Source organism: Macrobrachium rosenbergii, chromosome 45 (genome assembly GCF_040412425.1).
Source record: "Macrobrachium rosenbergii isolate ZJJX-2024 chromosome 45, ASM4041242v1, whole genome shotgun sequence".
In the NCBI taxonomy this organism is placed as follows: domain Eukaryota; kingdom Metazoa; phylum Arthropoda; class Malacostraca; order Decapoda; family Palaemonidae; genus Macrobrachium; species Macrobrachium rosenbergii.
The window spans coordinates 4,519,414-4,539,666 of NC_089785.1; positions in this window are offsets into that span (position 1 = coordinate 4,519,414).

A 20,253-nucleotide genomic window follows, 5' to 3' on the forward strand; every position below is an offset into this window, starting at 1 on the left:
TTTAATCATTATGTTGTACAAATATGTTGGTGCTTTTTGTTCAGCATGGGTTTGTACATCTCACATCTCACTCTGGCTCAGGGCCCTGTCAGTCTTGCATCCCCGTGCCAGATTTTATTGGAAGTTAAAGCAGCCTTTGGTCCTCTGTTTATTATTGTGACCAGGAGCATAGCAGTCCCAGGTGGAGATTCAATTAGTCAATGAATTAGGAGAATACCCTCCTACTTAAGGAGGAGTCTCTTACATCAAAGGCGATGGTTTGTATTCACACTGGAACAAATATATAGCAATGTTTTTTTAAGTAATTTGTATTTATCTGAGATGCGCAAACCAGAGCCTTCCGTCATAATCCCGCCTCAACCACCCCACTTTGTCCGTGATGCCGAAGGACAAAGTTCCTGATTAGGGCAGGCGAGAGGATCGTGGGGCTCCTCCCACTCACCTGCCTTACCTGCATTTAATTACCTTGTCACCAAGTGTCAACAGCTGTTTCAGCTGGCGCTGATGAATTGTCGTACATCAGAGGCTCTGATTTGTATACTTCCTAGAATAATTACAAATTACCTTTGAATTTTAGTATATCTCAGAAATGGCCAACAGACATGAATAAATGCGTTTTTAGTGCAAAATTATCAAGTAATGAAATTTTAATACATTAATAATTCGCAAGTTACGTCTGTTAGTTCATGAATCAGAATGCTAAGTGAGGTTTAAAAATTTTTTTACTGATAGCACATTTAGTAATCTAGTTTCAGCAGATATCATTTGTTGTATACTACTTTACATAAGCGTATGAAAAGAAAAAATATACGCCTCTCTCTCTCTCTCTCTCTCTCTCTCTCTCTCTCTCTCTCTCTCTCTCTCTCTCCAGATCATAAGAGGGTGTGTTCGGAAAGGAGATAACCTGTTGAAACTATAAATGTTTTCCCTTGTATTGCACATGATTCTTTTATTATGTTAATTGGTTTTAAGGTATAGATATGGATATGTATATGTAGTATAACAAATGAAGACCTATAGTTGCTTAATATACTTCTGAATATTGATTCTACCAAAGTAATAGTTTTAATTTATGAAAAATCTAAATATAAAAGTTAATTTTGGTTCTTTCATATAGTTTTAAAATTTGAAGAGACTGAAAGATTTGGGAAATATTTGGGAATTCTAATTAATTGTGAAAACAGCAAATGTTTGTGAATCGCTGTGTCGAAGGGTAGATGAGACAGAGAGAACTGACAGACTTATTCAATCATTAGATATTTTATTTCGCTTAAAATTTTTAATTTCGCGAGACTATTTTTACGAATTTATCTCGTTTTCTTTGATAGAAATCGTAACTTTAACGAAAAAAGCTAGTAAATGTTAAGTAGTCCATTATACCGAATTAAACATTTTCACAGTAGCTATTGTGTAGAGCGATTCCACGTCAACATATTTGTTACCTCTTGGAGTAAAAATTGGTCTCTGTCAGGTAGAAAGAACAAAGGTGAATTCTTTCGATCATTTAATTGCCTTATTTTTTGTATTGAACTCGGAAAAAAGTTTTTGTATTTTCGACACGAAGGCTCCCTTTCATTAATCAGCGTAAAAAACGAAAGCGTCCCCCTCCATACATTTCCCTCAGCCGAGAGCGATCTCCATTAGATCTGGAACCGAGCCGAAAATAAGGTAATGCAGTTCTCGCAGCCTTCAAAAGGGAAATTGAGTACTTGTTACTTTTTTCAAGCTCCACTCGGGAGATCTGTGAAGGCTCTGTTCTCTGCAGTTATTTGGCCTTTTCATAGTAAGGATCGAGTCTAATCATTCTTCCTGCTCCCGATTCGTTTGGTTTCCGGACAAATTTCCTTGTTTCTAAGAAGCGAGAACCAAAGTTTGTCCCTTAGGCTGTCGTAGAAGAGTGGATGACAGTCGTGTCCCAAAGAATATGTTTTATGAAATACAAGATTGAAAAGCTGGAAGGCTTCCTTGGTGCTACTAAGGCTCTGCGAAGCTTGATCTGTAGCATTGCTGAATAAATGATTGTACTGAAGTAGTATTGACCGAGAGAGATGAAAAGAACATTTGGACACAGTCACCATTAATAACCGATAGAACTAATAAATTCTTATATTTATATACAGTAAGAGCATTTGTAGAAGGCAAATGATAACAGAGATGCTGGATATAAGTTTTGGAAACTTGGAGGACGCGAGACGCCGTTCTGGATGTGGCTTCTTTCTCAGTTTATGAAAAACCTTTGTAGTCTCAGCATTGTATTTGGTAAATCTTCTGTATTTCTGGGAATTTAAATAAGTGACAAGGCCATGCTGTACCATAGTGTCTTTTTTCCATAGTTCCTCCCACTACTGAGAAAAACATTACTTGCTCATTGAGTGCTTACTTGTTTTTTACAGAGTCAGCAAAGACAGTTTGCAAGATTATTTGAAAAATTATACCCGTTACATTGCATAGATGCTTGTTGTAACTGCCGCATTTACGTCTTGACTTACTTCTGTTTCTGGAAATTATGGATATTTTTCTACTGCAAGCATTGGAGTCCGAAAGAGGAAGTGACTGAAGAAATTCTCCTGCCCAGGTGGATTCCAGACTTGGAACTCACAGCACCACAGGGGAAGAAGGGGAGCTCTTGATTTCATTTCCCGAAGCCAGTTTGGAGTCAAGTCCCCAGTGTGAAGGAAATTTCTGCATGCATTTCCTCTTTCGGACTCAAGGCTGTTAGTGAAATGCTTGCCTTAAAATTTAAGGGCAAGATATTGAAGAGGTCATTGTGAGTAATTCCGTGTGTGTTCCTAAATGGATGTCAAACACTTTCATTATTCCTGTAAAGTTTAAGTGTGCCAAAGTATAACAGTGGTTGTTCAATGAGAATTCGGCCCAATCCTCGGCTCGTTAGATAACAGTAGTGTTGCATAGCTGGTTCCGTAAAACTACAGAAGTAAAATATTTTAAATCCTTCACCGTAATCCTCTGTATCAAAAATATAAAAAAAAAATGTTCAGGTAATTTTCGTGGACAACATTATTTATTTATTTACTTTATTTATTTTATTATTTATCTTATTTATTTTACTTTATTTCATTATTTTATTATGTTATTTATTTTATTTATTTTATTTTATTGATTTATTTAATTTTTATATTTTATATTATTTTATTTATTTTATTATGTACTTTATTTATATTTATTTTATTTATTTATTTATATTTATTTATTTATTTATTTATTTTTTATTTTATTTTATTTATTTTTTTTATTTTATTTATTTTTTTATTTTTTTTATTTTATTTATTTTATTATTTACTTTACTTAGTTATATTTATTTATTTTATTAGTGTATTTTTTATTTTATTTATTTATTTTTATTTTATTTATTGTATTTTATTTATTTATTTTTTATTTTATTTTATTTATTTACTAATTTATTGTACTGTTTATTTTATTGTTTATTTTATTTTATTATTTTATTTATTTATTTTATGTATTTGTATTTCTTTATTTCTTTTTTTATTTATTTATTCACTTATTTAATTAATTTTATTTTATTTTATTTACTCTTTTATTTTATTTATTTTATTTATATTTATTTTATTCCATGATGTGGAATGGAAAAGATGGTTAAATATAACAGTGGAGGCAGCAGAGCTCAGAGAGATCATTACGAATTATTTCTCGCGAGATGATATTTTTGTTCCCTTTTGAATGAATGAGAATGTAGTGACGTCATATATAAGTGCACAGCTTGTGAGTGCATATGAATGTGTATATATGGTTTATATAGGCAAATAGGTAGATATAGAGGTGAAATCGTTTTAAATGTACAGAGGTACTGAACACCATAAAAACTTAATACCATAAAAAATATTTTGAGATGATGAGAAGTATGGTATTACAGCATAACTCCATCAAAAGCAAAGCCCATTAACGAAAACCCACTCGATCTTTGCGGGTGGGAAGCGCAGAAGAGAGATTTAATAGATTTTATCTCGTAAAAAAGAATCGCCATCTGATAATGACACAGTTTCTTCACCTTATTTTACATCAGTTTGTTTTAGCGAAGAAAATAGCAGTATAATTACGATGGTAGAATTAGGAAGTTCAAAGTGAGAGAATATCTGCAATCAGAGCATTAATTTAAAAACGTGCGATTAGGAATATTTGCCTTAATGATTTTTTTATTAATCCTTACATGTAACTTAAAAACGCCAGAAAATATTCTTTGTTTCTTGTTTGGCCAATTTTTGCAAGGTAGTTATCCATATTTTTAAGGTGACTGCAGTCAGGAATTGTGAGCGTTGATTATTCACTCAGTACTTTAGTATACTACTTACATGACTATTAGTTATTCTTTAACACCAATGAATTTGCTTTGTCTAATTTCATAATGTAAATCCTTTGCCTTTTCTAAGGCTTGTGTACAGATTGTAAAACACTGTGATATGATGAGACTTATCCAATACATCTCTACAAAACGTTTTAAAGGGAGTTTAGAGTTGTGTCTACTGAAACAAAGGTTGTGGACTGCGAATAGACTGTTGGGCTCTCTGTCCTTTATAGAGATAATAATTGTGGAACGTTGCTCGCAACTGAGGTATATAAAAAATGCAGGTGTGATAACTAGTCATTCTGAAGCCAGGGGTCAAAAGGGATAACAGATAGAGCGTACGACAAAGCTGTCAAGACGGTTAACATATTTGAAGGGACAGTGCTCCGTGACTCTGTGTTTACGTGAGGTAGAGAAAGGTGAGAGAGTAGTGAAAGGTGTCTAGTAAGCCGAGTTTAAAAGGGAAGGGGGTGAGTTAGAAGATCGATTTGACTTATTGGGTGTAAATCTCTTTTTCTCATGAATTATAAGAATGGCATTTCACGTCAAAGACTTAGAATGGGATGTATATGGGTCAGGAGAGAGTTATATGTAAAACTATGCTTGGTGGTGCCACCAGCGGATATGCGCATATGAGGCACACAAACACACACACACACACACACACACACACATATATATATATATATATATATATATATATATATATATATATATATATAATACATATATATATAATATGAGGTTATTAAATAAAGTCAGCTTATTCACTATCGTTACTAATATCTCGATGGGGAATTATCACCGAAGGGGAATTTATAAGTGATAAATGGATCGGTACTGCCGGGTCTCGATCCCTCGACAAAATTACCTTCCAACGACTCCAGTCGACAGTCTACCCACTGTCCCGGCAGTACCGATCCATTTATCACTTATAAATTCTCCTTCTGTGATAATTCCACATCGCTGATATCCCGAAGTAACGTGAATTGGATATTAACGACATTTGTAGCTTTATGATTGTATATAAATCACGGTGTGATAAAAATTTCATATATATATATATATATATATATATATATATATATATATATATATATATATATATATATATATAATACATACACACACACACACACACTTTCAGACATACATTGTTATATTTAATTGACCATTGGCTTTTTATTATTTTATATTCAATGTTTCTTTAATGTCGGTCGAATCTCCTTATCTCAGTAAGATTGTTGTAGTTGATTTCTGTGAGTCGTGTTGAAGTTAAATCTTTATTTTCTCTACATTCCGGTAAGCTGGCTTCGGTGGCCACTTCATATGTTAAAATAGTTAAGAAATAGTTAAGAACAGAATTGACGTAACTTAAGGCTAAATGTAAAATATATATACCTTAATTGTAATAAATTACTTAAAACTCATATATACCTGTCTCTTTTTGTAACCACGAATAAGAACAAATGTAGACTTTTAAATTCTTGACCTGCAAAATCTCAGGCACATTTGATATCAAATTATTTAGCCATTATCTGAGTAGAACCGTCGTATTACGCAAAGTTATTAAAAATAGTATTCTCCTGTTTGTAAATGATTTCCTGGTCGTGTTCCTTGTGCTACAGTTGTTTATATAAAAACGATAACAGTTGGGGTCTAAATAGTCTTGTGGAACCCTTGCGGGTGAAAAGTGTCTGTTCTTTTCGCTCATGCTTGCCGTAGCATACGTTTCTCGCAATGGAAGTTGGAAACAGGTCTCTACTTCTTCACAGTTGTTCGTTAGGTCAAGTGGACTCGGGTGAAGAATTATTATTTCTTACCACACTGAAGTCTTGGGTACCGTTGTTAAGGCTTTCTTTTTATGAGTACATTGCACAGTGCATTGTCTCGTGAAGTTCAGCTAAATCACTTTTGCTTTCGGATCTTATCGCAACTTGTAATGATCTTGAAATTAATGTGTAAGGTAAAGAAAGATTGCAGTGGTGATGATGTGGTGGCTGAAAGAATAGGGACAGGATTTAAGCAAGTGGCAGGAGGATGGGACAGGAAGCAGGACCCAAATTGGGCTACTACTGTCTGAGAAGTAAGGAAATGGTTAAAATTTTGTTCGAAATGACTGCTTTTGTCCAGTAATATCTGTAGGTTTATTTACTTAATGCATTTGGTATTAATAATAGCTCAGTATTTTTCATGACATCTGTGACTGAAGTGTCTTTATCAAGTAGTATTTCTAAAAGTGTGGGTAAGGAATGAGGTCGAAACATAATACCATGTATCACTGTAGACTATATTATTATCTGAAAGAGTGTTGTGAATAATGAGAATATACTGCAAGACAATTTCATCAAGTTGTTTAGCAACGTCCATGCAGCTGAGTTGCCAACGTGATAATGATGCTGCTGTTCTATGGGGAAGTTTCCAAAGAAGCCTAAATATCAGAAGCGTCTGCTCATTATTAGTGTCGGAATAATATTTAGGAAACTGGAGATATTAATGGGCTCAAACATGCTCAGCATATGGCATGCTGGAGGTAGGCTTATCGTTAATGCATAATGCTGGTGCTGAATATCTTTTAGATTGGCTAATCTTGAGTTTGCACCTTTGAGAATCGAAGTGATTTTCAGTCGTCTTGGTGTACACGTAGTTTTACAATACTCGTGAAGTTACCATTTTTTTAATTAACATTTACTGCATTATGTAAAATGATTAAGGCTTCTTCAGTATATAGTTTATTTATCTGTTTTCAGCTCTTGCAAAAGATTTTGTGCTTTATACAAACAGTTGTCTACATAGTCTAGAATTATCTCATGCTGATTCTTACAGGTAGTTGGAGTTGGTCCCCTGTACTTTTCCGCCCTGCAGCGCGAGAGAGGACAAGCATAACTAGACAAGTGATGAGCCTGTTGTAGGAGGCGAGTTATTTTGTGCGAGGTGACTTTTCATGACGGGGTGACCAACTTTTAGATTTGGTTTTCTGTAATAGAATGTAAGGTTTAGGATTGGGTTGCTATCCAAGGTTATACTGTTAGTCTACAGGATATTTTTAATTAGTCTTCAACACTTTAGCCATTTCTGTGTATTAGACTTTGATAGTATATGACCAGTTTAAAATTTGCTCATAAGTGGCATTAGTCATAGGCTCTGTGCAATTTTTTATTTATAGGGACGTAAGGTTTGGTTTTTTATAAAGAATAACCGCTTATACACTTTTGTTGTTTATGATACATTCAGGGGGAAAATCTTCAAAGCTCGGTTACCTTGTGTGTTCTATTTTAGACACTATATAATACAGTGTTCAGCAACATTACACGTCAAAATAAGTGTCATGGTCTCTAGGATTATAATAAACTAAGTTAAAGTTAAAGTCCTCCTGGGCCTCTGTAGGCTCATAAATATGAAGTTAATTTTTATATTCATTCGAAGGTAAACTTCAGTATGAAGTTATTGCATGATATACCTTTTCAACTTCTTTGTTAACTGAGTTTGGGAACTTCCCTGACTGGATATACCGTCAATTGCTGCGCAGAGTGCGTTCGTCTGTTTTCCAATTCTGAGATGATTTAATTCTGTATGAATCTCGGGTAGGAGTCGACAGATGTGCCTATATATATATACATATATATATATATATATATATATATATATATATATTAAATTTAATATAATATAAATCTGTTTATATTTATATATATAATCTATAAATAAATAAATAAATAAATGAACCCGCTGATGTTGTCTCTACCTGAGTTACCTGACTTTGATGGGATATATAACTAAAATATATTTTTTTCAGTGATAAAAATTACTCGGAAAATATTTGTAAGTATTAAGTGGACTGCGAAAACAAGCATAAAAATAGTTGAATTAATAGTGACAGTAAGATATGGCGCGGATTATAAAAAAAACTATTTTCCTGCTTTCACTGAACTACTGACAAAATAAACACGAATATTCATGAGGATAATATATACATATATATATATATATATATATATATATATATATATATATATATATATATTATTTGACTCATATAAATATTATATATATATATAGAGATAGTATATATATATATATATATATATATATATATATATATATATATATATATATATATATATATATATATATATATATATATATATATATATTATCCCTTATGAATATTCAAAATATTTTATTGTAAGTAGTTCAGTGAAAGGGAAATAGTAATTAAGTAATTAATGTAATTAAGTAAAGTGAGTTTGACAAGAAATAAATGAGATTAGTATCGATATAAGATGTGGGTGAATTTTGAGGTAAAAATACCGAAGTGGAACCAGGACTCATAGAATTCAGTGTTGCGGTCGAGATTGGCATGAAATTGTTGCTGGTGAAGGCTCGTAAAAGCAGAAGTTAAAGAAGAAATGGCAAGATAAGGACTGGCAGAATAAAATTAAGACGAGGCAAACTATCTATGTTTATTCTTCGATTATTCTCTTTCTTTCTTTCCTTCTTTCTCTCTCTCTCTCTCTCTCTCCTTCACATGTTCATTCTGTTTTTGGAGGCATATGTATCATAATTCATATATTTTCTGATATTTCAATCATTTCAGTATTAATAAGGAAACGAATAGTAGAAGTGATATCTTCAAGAAGTATCAGATTCAGCTGCCCGTGGTTGTGCTTTTACATTTGGATAAAACAACTGGCTCTACTTAAGTAGCGAAAAAAATTATATTTCGATTATCATAAAAATTTACCCCCAGTTAGTCAAGGATTAAATATAGTAATTTGTCATAACTTTAAATCAGACAAATAATTAGATAAAGTTTTGCTTTGTAATATCAAGCAAATGAGAAGAGTGCATGTGGAAAGCGATTTAGGATAAGTAGGTTATCTAAGCTATTCTGATGACATCTCTCAGCTCAACCTACATATTACCAATGCATGCAAAAATAGTCAGATATAAGCCAAGCCTATGCAGTTACTATTTTATATTACAAAAGGGGTTCCAAATAAATCATATTTGAGTCACCTGCCTCACTGTTCGAATGATTTGTGAATTCACCCAAACCTCTTGATATACTTGAATCAAGAAAATCGCTCCAGTCAGGACCAACTCTGTATGAGAGAGAGAGAGAGAGAGAGAGAGAGAGAGAGAGAGAGAGAGAGAGAGAGAGAGAGAGAGAGAGAGAGAGAGAGCCGGAAGTGTTTCAGGTGTGGATGATGACAATGTAATAGTAGTAGAAGTATTGGACAAGGAAGGAAATTTATGCAGCTTTTGTCTAATCTGTTTTCAAAATATTGAATAATATAAATAATTCAAGAGAAAACAAAGTTCTGAATCTAGGGTTTTGCAGTATCAACCTGACGTTAGGCAGTACCACCTCATAAGGAAATGGTGCAATTGAAGAAATGAGGCGGTTGTGTGTTTATCATTGTTTCTTTATTTCGACATTCTAGATCTTGGATTTCCACTCCTAAAATATGCGAAAAAGGAATCAGTCAAAATGTGATCTTTAACTTTATGATAAGAAAACTGTCCATTTTCTATTATTTAAATGAGTTCTTACTCTATGTAATAAATATAATTTACATGCTGAAGTATTTGGATATTCGTTTGGAAGATATCTTATTAATATAAATAGATTAAAATAAAGCGATTAAATATATAGAAAGGGATTCGAAAAGTATTTTGTTATATGAGATTTTAAAGATTTTCTTGTGGCTTTTCCTTCCATTCAAGCGATTCATTGAACAAAGAAAAACGTCTCTGAGGTGGTACTACCTAACGTCAGGTTGATGCTGTACAGCCTAGGTTCAGAACTTTGGTTTTCCTCTTGAATTATCTATATTATATATTCAATATTTTGAAAACCGATCAGACAAAAGCTACACAAATTTCCTTCCTTGGCCACTTCTCCTGCTACTACATTGTCCACCATCCACACCTGGGAAACATTTCCGGCTTCTCTCTCTCTCTCTCTCTCTCTCTCTCTCTCTCTCTCTCTCTCTCATGCAAAATTGGTCCTGACTGGAGCGATTTGCTTGATTAAAGTCAATGAAGAGTTTTTTTAGCTTAATTCGCAAATCACAAGAACAGTGAGGCAGGTGACTCAAAAACGATGTAGTTGAACCCCTTTTGTAACATCAAGTAGTAACTGTGTCACTGTAATGCAGATTCAGGCAACGCATTTCCATTGGCTGCATCGGTCTCCCGATTAACCTTTGACACAATTTCACGCGACTAGAATACACCTTTTTCTATTTTTGACGTTCTTAACATATTACTACTATCATCAACATACTAATATACTAAAATGCATTTGCGTACGCCAGACGTATATATATATATATATATATATATATATATATATATATATATATATATATATATATATATATATATATATATATATATATATAATGTTACAGTCTATATTATCAGTCATTACGCGTAATGACTGAAATTTCAGTCATCACGCGTAATGCACTTAGGGGACATTTGATTCCCCAGGAGCTAGTACTAAACACGGCGAAACAGTGAGTCACCTACACTGTTTCGCCGGGTTTAGTACTAGTCCCTGGGGGTCAAATGTATTTCGCCGTGTTCAGTACTAGCTCCTGGGGATCAAATGTCCCTAAAGTGCATTACGCGTGATGACTGAAATTTCAGTCAATACTAATTAATGTTGACTGTAAGTCATTACACATGTTGATATAACATATATATATATATATATATATATATTATATATATGTGTGTTTATATATATATATATGTGTGTGCATTATACTGTATATATACACATACAAATGTAATATATATATGTTACAGTCAAACTGTGAAATCAGTCATTTCGTGAAATGACTGAAATTTCAGGCAGATAGCGAAATGCACTTAGGGACATTTGATCCCCCAGGAGCTAGTACTAAACATTTATGAAATACATTTTGATATTTAGGGACTAGTACTAAACCCGGCGAAACAGTGTAGGTGACTCACTGTTTCGCCGTGTTTAGTACTATATGGGGGATCAAATGTCCCTAAGTGCATTTCGCTATCTGTATGAAATTTCAGTCATTTCACGAAATGACTGATTTACAGTTTGATTGTAATATATATATATATATATATATATATATATATATATATATATATATATATATATATATATATATTTGTATATATATATATATATATATATTTATATATATATATATATATATATATATATATATATATATATATATATATATATATATATATATATATATATTTATATATATATATAAATATATATATATATATATATATATATATATATATATATATATATATATATATATATATATATATATATATATATGTGTAATGTGTGTGTGTGTGTGTGCGTGCGTGTGTATATATATATTTATATATATATTTCAGTGGTAGAAATTATTTCATTAATCGATATTTTCTTATGAAAAATAAACTATATATCAAGTAGCCACAAACCAATAACGCATTCGTTACTCTAATTAAAAAAAGCCATCTCAAAGTATTCTTAAAAGATATGTTCATCTGCATCCTGGAAATTATAAATTTCTAACTTTCTGCCAAAGAAAAATATAAACAGTATCAATAGTAAGACAGAAGCACAATTGCAAAAATGAAAACCTTGGTAAACCACTAGAAAAAAAAAATTGTTGGGACAAGGGATAGGATGAAACCCCTTGTGACTAAAATAAATTGGAGAGTCAATCCCCCTGCAACAAGACCATCCATCCCTGCAGAGGATAATGCGTCGAAAAACGTGCAGAATGTTTCCTGTTGCAGCATTTCAGAATTTGTTCCGTTGCATTCACGTTTGTGGGGAGGACAATCAAACTCACCCGGGTGAAATATACTTGTATTTCCATCGAACGAAAACCTTTGGACACTTCTGGGTAACTCTGGAAAAGAATGCTATTGTTGCCCATTTGGCTCAGATGTGCGGCTGTAGCAATGTTAAAAAATAAGAGCAATTGCAGTTATAATTTTTACTATATTTATTTTAGCTCATCTGCTTGCTTCATTTTATTTATAGAAGACAATTCTTGTAGTAATTTCAAAGACTGTTATATGTTTTTTGTTGTTAATTTTAGCTTGATGATCGGGCTAAGATTAAGAATACTACAACAAACACCATGAATTATCGGAGTATTTAAATATAAATAAGTATTAAAGGTCTCCCTTCCTCTCTGTTACAAATGGAGACACCTTTTGGAAAATAGCCTCGTCACTCATTTTGAGTTTATATTGTGAAGAGCACTCAGCTATTTGACGGAAAATCTCTTTTCACATTGCGATAATGGACCTTTTGTGCGCTCGGACGCAAAAAGGTATGGAAAACAGGAGTCCCAAAAATGTGAAGTCCAAGAAATGACAGATATTTTGGTCGTCTTCTACTAAGATGCAGCACCTGGATGTCATGTCTGAACGTTTTTATCACTATAATTTATAGGCGATAATAATATTTTGTTTGTAATTGCTTCTAGTTTGAACTTTCATTATGCCGATGATGCAGCACTTGTGGTTGTAGTAAGGTCTCCTCTTATGAGAAATGAAGCTGCCCTCAGCCTCAATCGGGACATGGACCGGATCAGGAAATGGTGTAGTCGGCGGGGTATGAGGCTGAACTCCAGTAAAACGAAAACACTATTGATTGGGAGATCTCTTACAGACTTCATACCCCATCCTCCCCATCAGGTGGATGGAACTTTGCTGAATGAGTCTGAAGCTTTAACGATTCTAGGTGTAACTTTTGACTCACGTCTTACTTTTGAGAAACATCTCATGAAAGTTTCAGCAAATGCCGCACTAAAGTTAGATATTGTTCCTAATGCCCAATATATTTATAACAGTGGTAAAATCAATGGAACCTGTTTTAGGTAATTTTTACTTATTTTTCTGGAATACTGTTCTCCGGTATAGATGTCTGCTTCTGCCAGAGATATATCTCTTTTAGATAGAGTGGTTCGTGGTGGTAGGTTTCTGTTTCCTGATATTAGCCGTTATGACTTGGACCATCCACGGATGGTCTCTTGTTTGTCACTTTTTCATAAGTTGTATTTCAACAGAGATCTTTCACATTCACAATTGATCCCTGATCCTCTTTATCTGCCGAGAGAGAGCAACCACATTGGCTGAACAGCAGCGCCAATATGCAATAAATGTGCCTCGCTGTCGAACTTCTCAGCTCCAGAAGTCCTTTATCCCTCACACCGCTGGACTGTGGAACAGCCTCCCAGAGGATGTCGTGCAATTGGAACTTCAGAAGTTCAAGCGAAAATGCAGTGCATTACTGCCCTTATACTGTTCTTGTTGCATTTTGATACATTTGTATCTATTTCTTATATTTTTTTTTCTTTTTTATTAAGTGGTATCTCTTCTTTCTGTATTTCCCTTTACTTCCTCTTACTTCTTCCTAATGAACACCATATTCTTTGGAAGCTTGAATTTCGTGTCAGTGGCCCCTGTGGCTTGTTCCATATGACTAGGTTTCATCTACTGAAGTATAAATTATTATTATTATTATTATTATTATTATTATTATTATTATTATTATTATTATTATTATTATTATTACCATATACCGGGAAAGAATCGTTTATGGAAATTTTAGTAAATATATAAATTGCACTGTAGCTTTCTTTCCAGCCAGTCTGTCAAGATTCTTCTCTGTCTCACCTATGATGTCATATCATATTTCGCCTGTCGTCGTAAATGGTGCAGTTTTCCAGTTGTTTCGGTTTAGAAACGTACAGTATATACATCACACCCATAGCAATACTGATAAGGTTATGCCATTGAATAGATGTACTTAACAGTGATAGAAGTTGTGATTATGCGAAGGGAAAAATCTTGGTGAAAATGACGCATGAATGTATGAGAGCCCATATTTAAGCGCGTTCCTGCATACTAGATGATGCCAAATATTGCTATATATATATGTATATATATATATATATATATATATATATATATATATATATATATATATATATATATATATATATATATATATATATATATATATATATATATATATATATATATATGTTTATATGGCCAGGTAAACGGTTGGGAATATACCAAACTCTTTCTTTGTTTTATTATTAAAGTCTGTTGAACAGTCCAACTCTTTCTTAACGTATCTTCTTTTGCTAGAATACATAAATAGAAAAGTATCAGCCTGTCCAACAAGACCTTTGGCTTGCTATGATATTTTCGTTACTCAACTGGGCAAAATGCACTCAAAGATACATATTCATTCGTAACAAATTAAATCTGCAAACATAACGAGAGTATTTCATTCTGCACATTATTAGTATTTCCTGAAATTTGACAGCCTTACCGAATGATATTAATTTAGGACTCTTGCATACAAAGCGTCCTTTGGGTCCGTCTAATTTAGGACTCTTGCATACAAAGCGTCCTTTGGGTCCGTCTAATTTAGGACTCTTGCATACAAAGCGTCCTTTGGGTCCGTCTAATTTAGGACTCTTGCATACAAAGCGTCCTTTGGGTCCGTGTAATTTAGGACTCTTTGCATACAAAGCGTCCTTTGTGTCCGCCACAGAAAAATTGAACCAAAACCGAAATGAACAAAGTTGGTTGCGAGAACACCGGCCCCTTTCCTCATTCATTATGGAACTCTAATGCTAATGAGGAACTGGTTCAACGATTGAATGACATTTTGATTGACAGATATAGCTCCCTTTGAATTATTCACTATTATTGTATGTTCAGCCTATTAGCCATATGTGATCGCTATTTCTGTAGGTGTTAACGTTTCTGCAATGTCTTCGGTCCTTTTCATAGCTGGAATAAGGCTGCATATTAAAAGAACCATTTGCATGTATAATCCTGACCGGGTAGATGCCTTTCCCTTGGAATGAAAAACCATTTAGATTATCTTCATAGTTTTTAAAATTTTGAACATTTTTTTATTGCCAAGATGCTGCAAAATAACGTTGAATGATTGTTTGGGAACACGAAACCCAGAATTAGTTCCTTGTACAGTAATATACTGTAAAGGTCAGAGTTCTAAATTATACAGAGGGGGCCTTTTTGGAGCGTGGTCCGGTTTGGAACGCTCCCGAGTGGAACATTTTTATTCCGGATTGTGCAGCACGCTCCAAGTAAGCAATTTCTTTCTTTTTATTATTATTATTATTATTATTATTATTATTATTATTATTATTATTATTATTATTATTATTATTATTATTATTAACCCAGAACCCAACGCGTTTTGGTCTTGTCAAGGCATCCTTAGGGCAACTGGATAACAATTGTTGGTTGAGATTATCCTCGTGTGGACCTCCGGGCTCTGACACACCAACAAAGACCGAATAACAGTGGCTGCAGTACCAGAGAGTTATGTCCTCATGCGGACGGAAAAGGGGTTAGTGTTGATGAACTAATCGAGGATCCTGGTGAAGATTAGGCATCAAGGGTTAATCTGAGGTCAACAGGCTAATCTGCACCCTCCAGCAATTCCGGTGTTTAATAATAATAATAATAATAATAATAATAATAATAATAATAATAATAATAATAATATAAATAAATATATAATAATAATAAAAATAATAATATTAGTCAATCAAGTTGTGCACTGCGATCTTGTTTCAGTGTTCATTAGTGAATCTTTCTTGAGCATTAATGTACAAACATTTTGGTAAACAATTGGAAGTAAGTCCTTTATAAGAGAGAAGATATATTAATGTGTATACATAATTTGTATACATAATCTCATCCTACTTTTTATTTATCAGTTGTGATGCAATGATTGCTTTGTTTAAATGTCTCTAGTTCTGTTAATTTTATGAAATCTAAAGTAAAATGAATATGGCGAACAAAATATGGGTAGAGCAGACAAACTATGAACAACTACAAAACATAATTTTATAAACACTGTTTTGTTTCCTCTAAAGAAATAAAAGAGAAAAACTCGTCAGGAGACACCAGTGGAACGCATCCAATCAGCATTGGCGATAAAACTACTGTTCAGGGAAGACTTTCAATGCTCTTTGCAAAGGAACGATCCTAAATGGCACTCTCGGGGAAAAGATCGTTGCAAGTGAATCTTTCAGACAGAGAGAAGGTATCTGTAATGAATTTCTTCACTAAATACTTGGGCAATTATTGATAGTGTTTGTTTAGATTAGGTAAATATAATTAGAATAATTTCTTGTATTGGTATATTTAGGAAGGTGCCCTCTTGTAAACATATTTCATTAAATATTATGGCGGCTTCAGCAAAATTTAATTTATAAAGATTCATTTTTGTGTTGGAAACAGACCACGTTATCTATTACGTGATCTTTCCTTATACATACAAAGAAATCATAAAAAGCGGAAACTTTCTATAAATTAAACTTCGTTGATGCAGCCACAACGTTTCCTGAATTATGGAATTATTTCTACAACTGTGATGTGATACCCTTAATATGCGGACCAAAGTCAGTCCCAGTAGTAATGAGAAAAGGGAAAAAGCAAATGAATCGTGTCTAAGAAGTTCTCTCGATGACGGAATCCATTGTAAACGCGCCTTAGATTACAAACTTCGGTGTGTGTGTGTGTGTGGTTGAACGTCAGTTGCGTTGTTAAAGAAACCTTTAGCCAGTCCACAGAAAATGTTGGTCTATAAACCCAAGGATTATATTCTTTTCAGTGTAAACTGGTTTCAAGGAATAGGTGAATATATGTGAATGAACACAGGTGCTTTCAAGCACACATGCTTTAGAAGAGGTGAATATTTATTGTACTATATTTCAGTTATTTGCTGCTACTTACTAATTCAAGTACTAAATTCTCCAGTTTATATAATAAAACCTTTTGTATAAATCAAGCTTTCAGAGTAATATGTTATTTTTACTTGACTAATATGTTTTTCACATTTGGTGGGAACCTGTCTGATTCTTAAAGGTCGAGGCAGTTATTATATATTACTGATTATGTGGAAAACTTGTATAAATAAATCCCTTTGTTCGAGCCATTGTTTCATACACAAATATAATCCACACACATGCAAATATATTTATAAATAAATATATATATATTTATATATATATATATATATATATATATATATATATATATATGTATCTATATCTATGTACACACACACACATACACACACACACACACATACATATATATATATATATATATATATATATATATATATATATATATATATAATATATATATAAATATATATATATATATATATATATATATATATATATATATATATATATATATATATATATAAATATATATATATATATATATATATATATATATATATATATATATATATATATATATATATATATATATATATATGTATATATATATATATATATATATATATATATATATATATGTATGTATATATATATATGTATATATATATATATATGTGTATGTATGTATGTATGTATGTATGTATGTATAAAACACAGATGTTTTCCTTTAGATCGAACATTAACATTTCCTTTCAATTATTACGATATCGGGGGCTACTGCCCTTGTCATTCCCTACAAATATTGTACAATTATCCTTAGGTAAGCAAAATTACAGATATAACAATATTTAGAACACTCATTGCAGGGTCATAATTATATATAGCCTATATGTTATTTTCTGTTATATCTGTTATAACTCTCGGGAACAGCAGAAACAAGTACCATTATTTTTTTACTAATGAAAACCTCTCTCGTATTTTTAAACCTTTCTTTCTTCATTTAATTTGCTAGTGGATTTTCTTATAACTAGTAACAGAATCAACCAAATCACAACTATCTTAGTACGTTATTATTCTGGGAAACCACGTTACCTTATCAACACATCGACACATGCCTTTCCTTCTGTAAATGACCGGTAGACGGCTCCGATCGCTGACATTATTAGGGAAGCTTTTTTTCCTGCCTTCGTCAATAACAGATAATTTCATGCTTTGGTCTGTGCGATTGTTAGAGAGTCTGGGTTTCCTCAGGGAAAATGATCGCGCGTGATGTTTATCATGAAAGGCTGTTCTGTATCACAGTCATTCAATTTCCTTCTTGTTTTTATTCCTACTTCGTTCTCAGTTTTCAGTGGTTCTGTTTTATATATCACAGGTTTATGTTTTTAGCACTCCCAGGCATACAGAACTGAACCAGGCCGAGACATCTGTAAATAATAGGTATCATGCGTTAGGGAAGTAACATAATCTTAATTAATGTTATTCTTGGTTTTCTGCGTCCGCATATAAGAACGACCCGAAGTTTCCACCATCCTATCTGGTGGGTCCTTCATTGTATTAGGTCATAAAATAAATCATCGCAGTGGTCTGGTATACTTAACTTATCGCAGTTTTCAAAAAAAAAAAAAAAAGTTTTACCACGAAAAACTTTTGATAATGAACTGGTGGATGCAGAAAGCCTCGTGACGCTGAAACATTGAAAAAATTTCGTAAGATTCAGCGAAAGTAATCTATTTAGGTCTTTTAATTATTTCTTCATTTATTTATTTCTAATTTTGGTCGTTGTTCTGGGTAGCATTTTGTTACCCATTGCTGTTGTATCGTGTAAACAATTTTTTGTCATTTCTTTGAAGTTGTCGAACTTATTCAAGGCTTAATTGAAACCATAACAACTATTGTAATCATTCTGCTACTATCCAGATGGAAATCGCCCAATTTGGCTGCTCTGAGTTAACTTAAAGTCCATTGACAACTGAAAAGCAAGTTTTTGTTTGCAAAGTAGACGATGGGCTTCAGGGCAACAGGTGGCAATTTGGAGAATTTGTCAGAGTTCTTCGTTGGCCGAGTCGGTCGAGTTGTGGCCTAGCACTCGCTAGGCCCGAGTTTGACTCCCCGGCCGGCTAATGAAGAGTTAGAGGAATTTATTTCTGGTGACAGAAATTAATTTCTCGCTATGATGTGGTTCGGATTCCACAATAAGCTGTAGGTCCCGTTGCTAAGTAACCAATTGGTTCTTAGCCACGTAAAATAAGTCTAATCCTTCGGGCCAGCCCTAGGAGAGCTGTTAATCAGCTCACTGGTCTGGTAAAACTAAGGTATACTTTTTTTTGGTTTTTTGTTTTTAGAGAATTTGTCGCTCTTTCACAATCATCTTGTGTTGGCCGTATTCAAGTTCCTCTCCGCAACTGTCAGAGTTTTTGAAGGTCAAATTCCGCACAATGATAACGATTTTAAGGTCTAGAAAACTTTAGACTTGCCGAAGCCATTCCGACTTCTCCACACTTATATTTGGGAAAGAGTCTAGTATTAGGGGAAAAAATACAACCAACTTTTGTTACTCTCTAACAACAGTGCTATAATTTTACTACATAATTGATAATAACAGTTACATCACCAAACGCACTGAGTATATCCTAACTCAGATTCACCCGACGGAGACTCAAGTTAGTTGATAGGCATAAAAAGGGGTTTCCTCTCAGTTTTCTATTCTCACTGGACTGGGCTCGTTTTGGGGGGAGGGTCTCTCCTGTATGGTGCTCGGGGGGCACTGCAGCGACATAGGTGGGACTTTGCAACCACCGTACCTACAATACTATATAGCGGTGTTGATTTCGAAGCTTTGTCTTCAGATGTCAGGGTTAACTACAGAGAACAATTAAGAATTGTAGTTTATTACCTTCAAAATATTGAAGTAAATGAGGAATTGCAGATAAGGGAAATTCCAGAGACAGGTATACTACAGTCTACTTGAGGTGTACTGGAAGCAGTAATAAAGATGGAAATAATCCTTTCATCACTTTGTGATGAACTGAAGTGCAAAATATACTTACACTTGTGTGTTATAGATGCATATTTTTGTGTGTGTGTGGAGGGTTGGAAAGGATGGCAGTGCAGTGACTACAGTGAAGCTTTTCAGCTTTCTTTCCACCGTCAGGGTCCTTT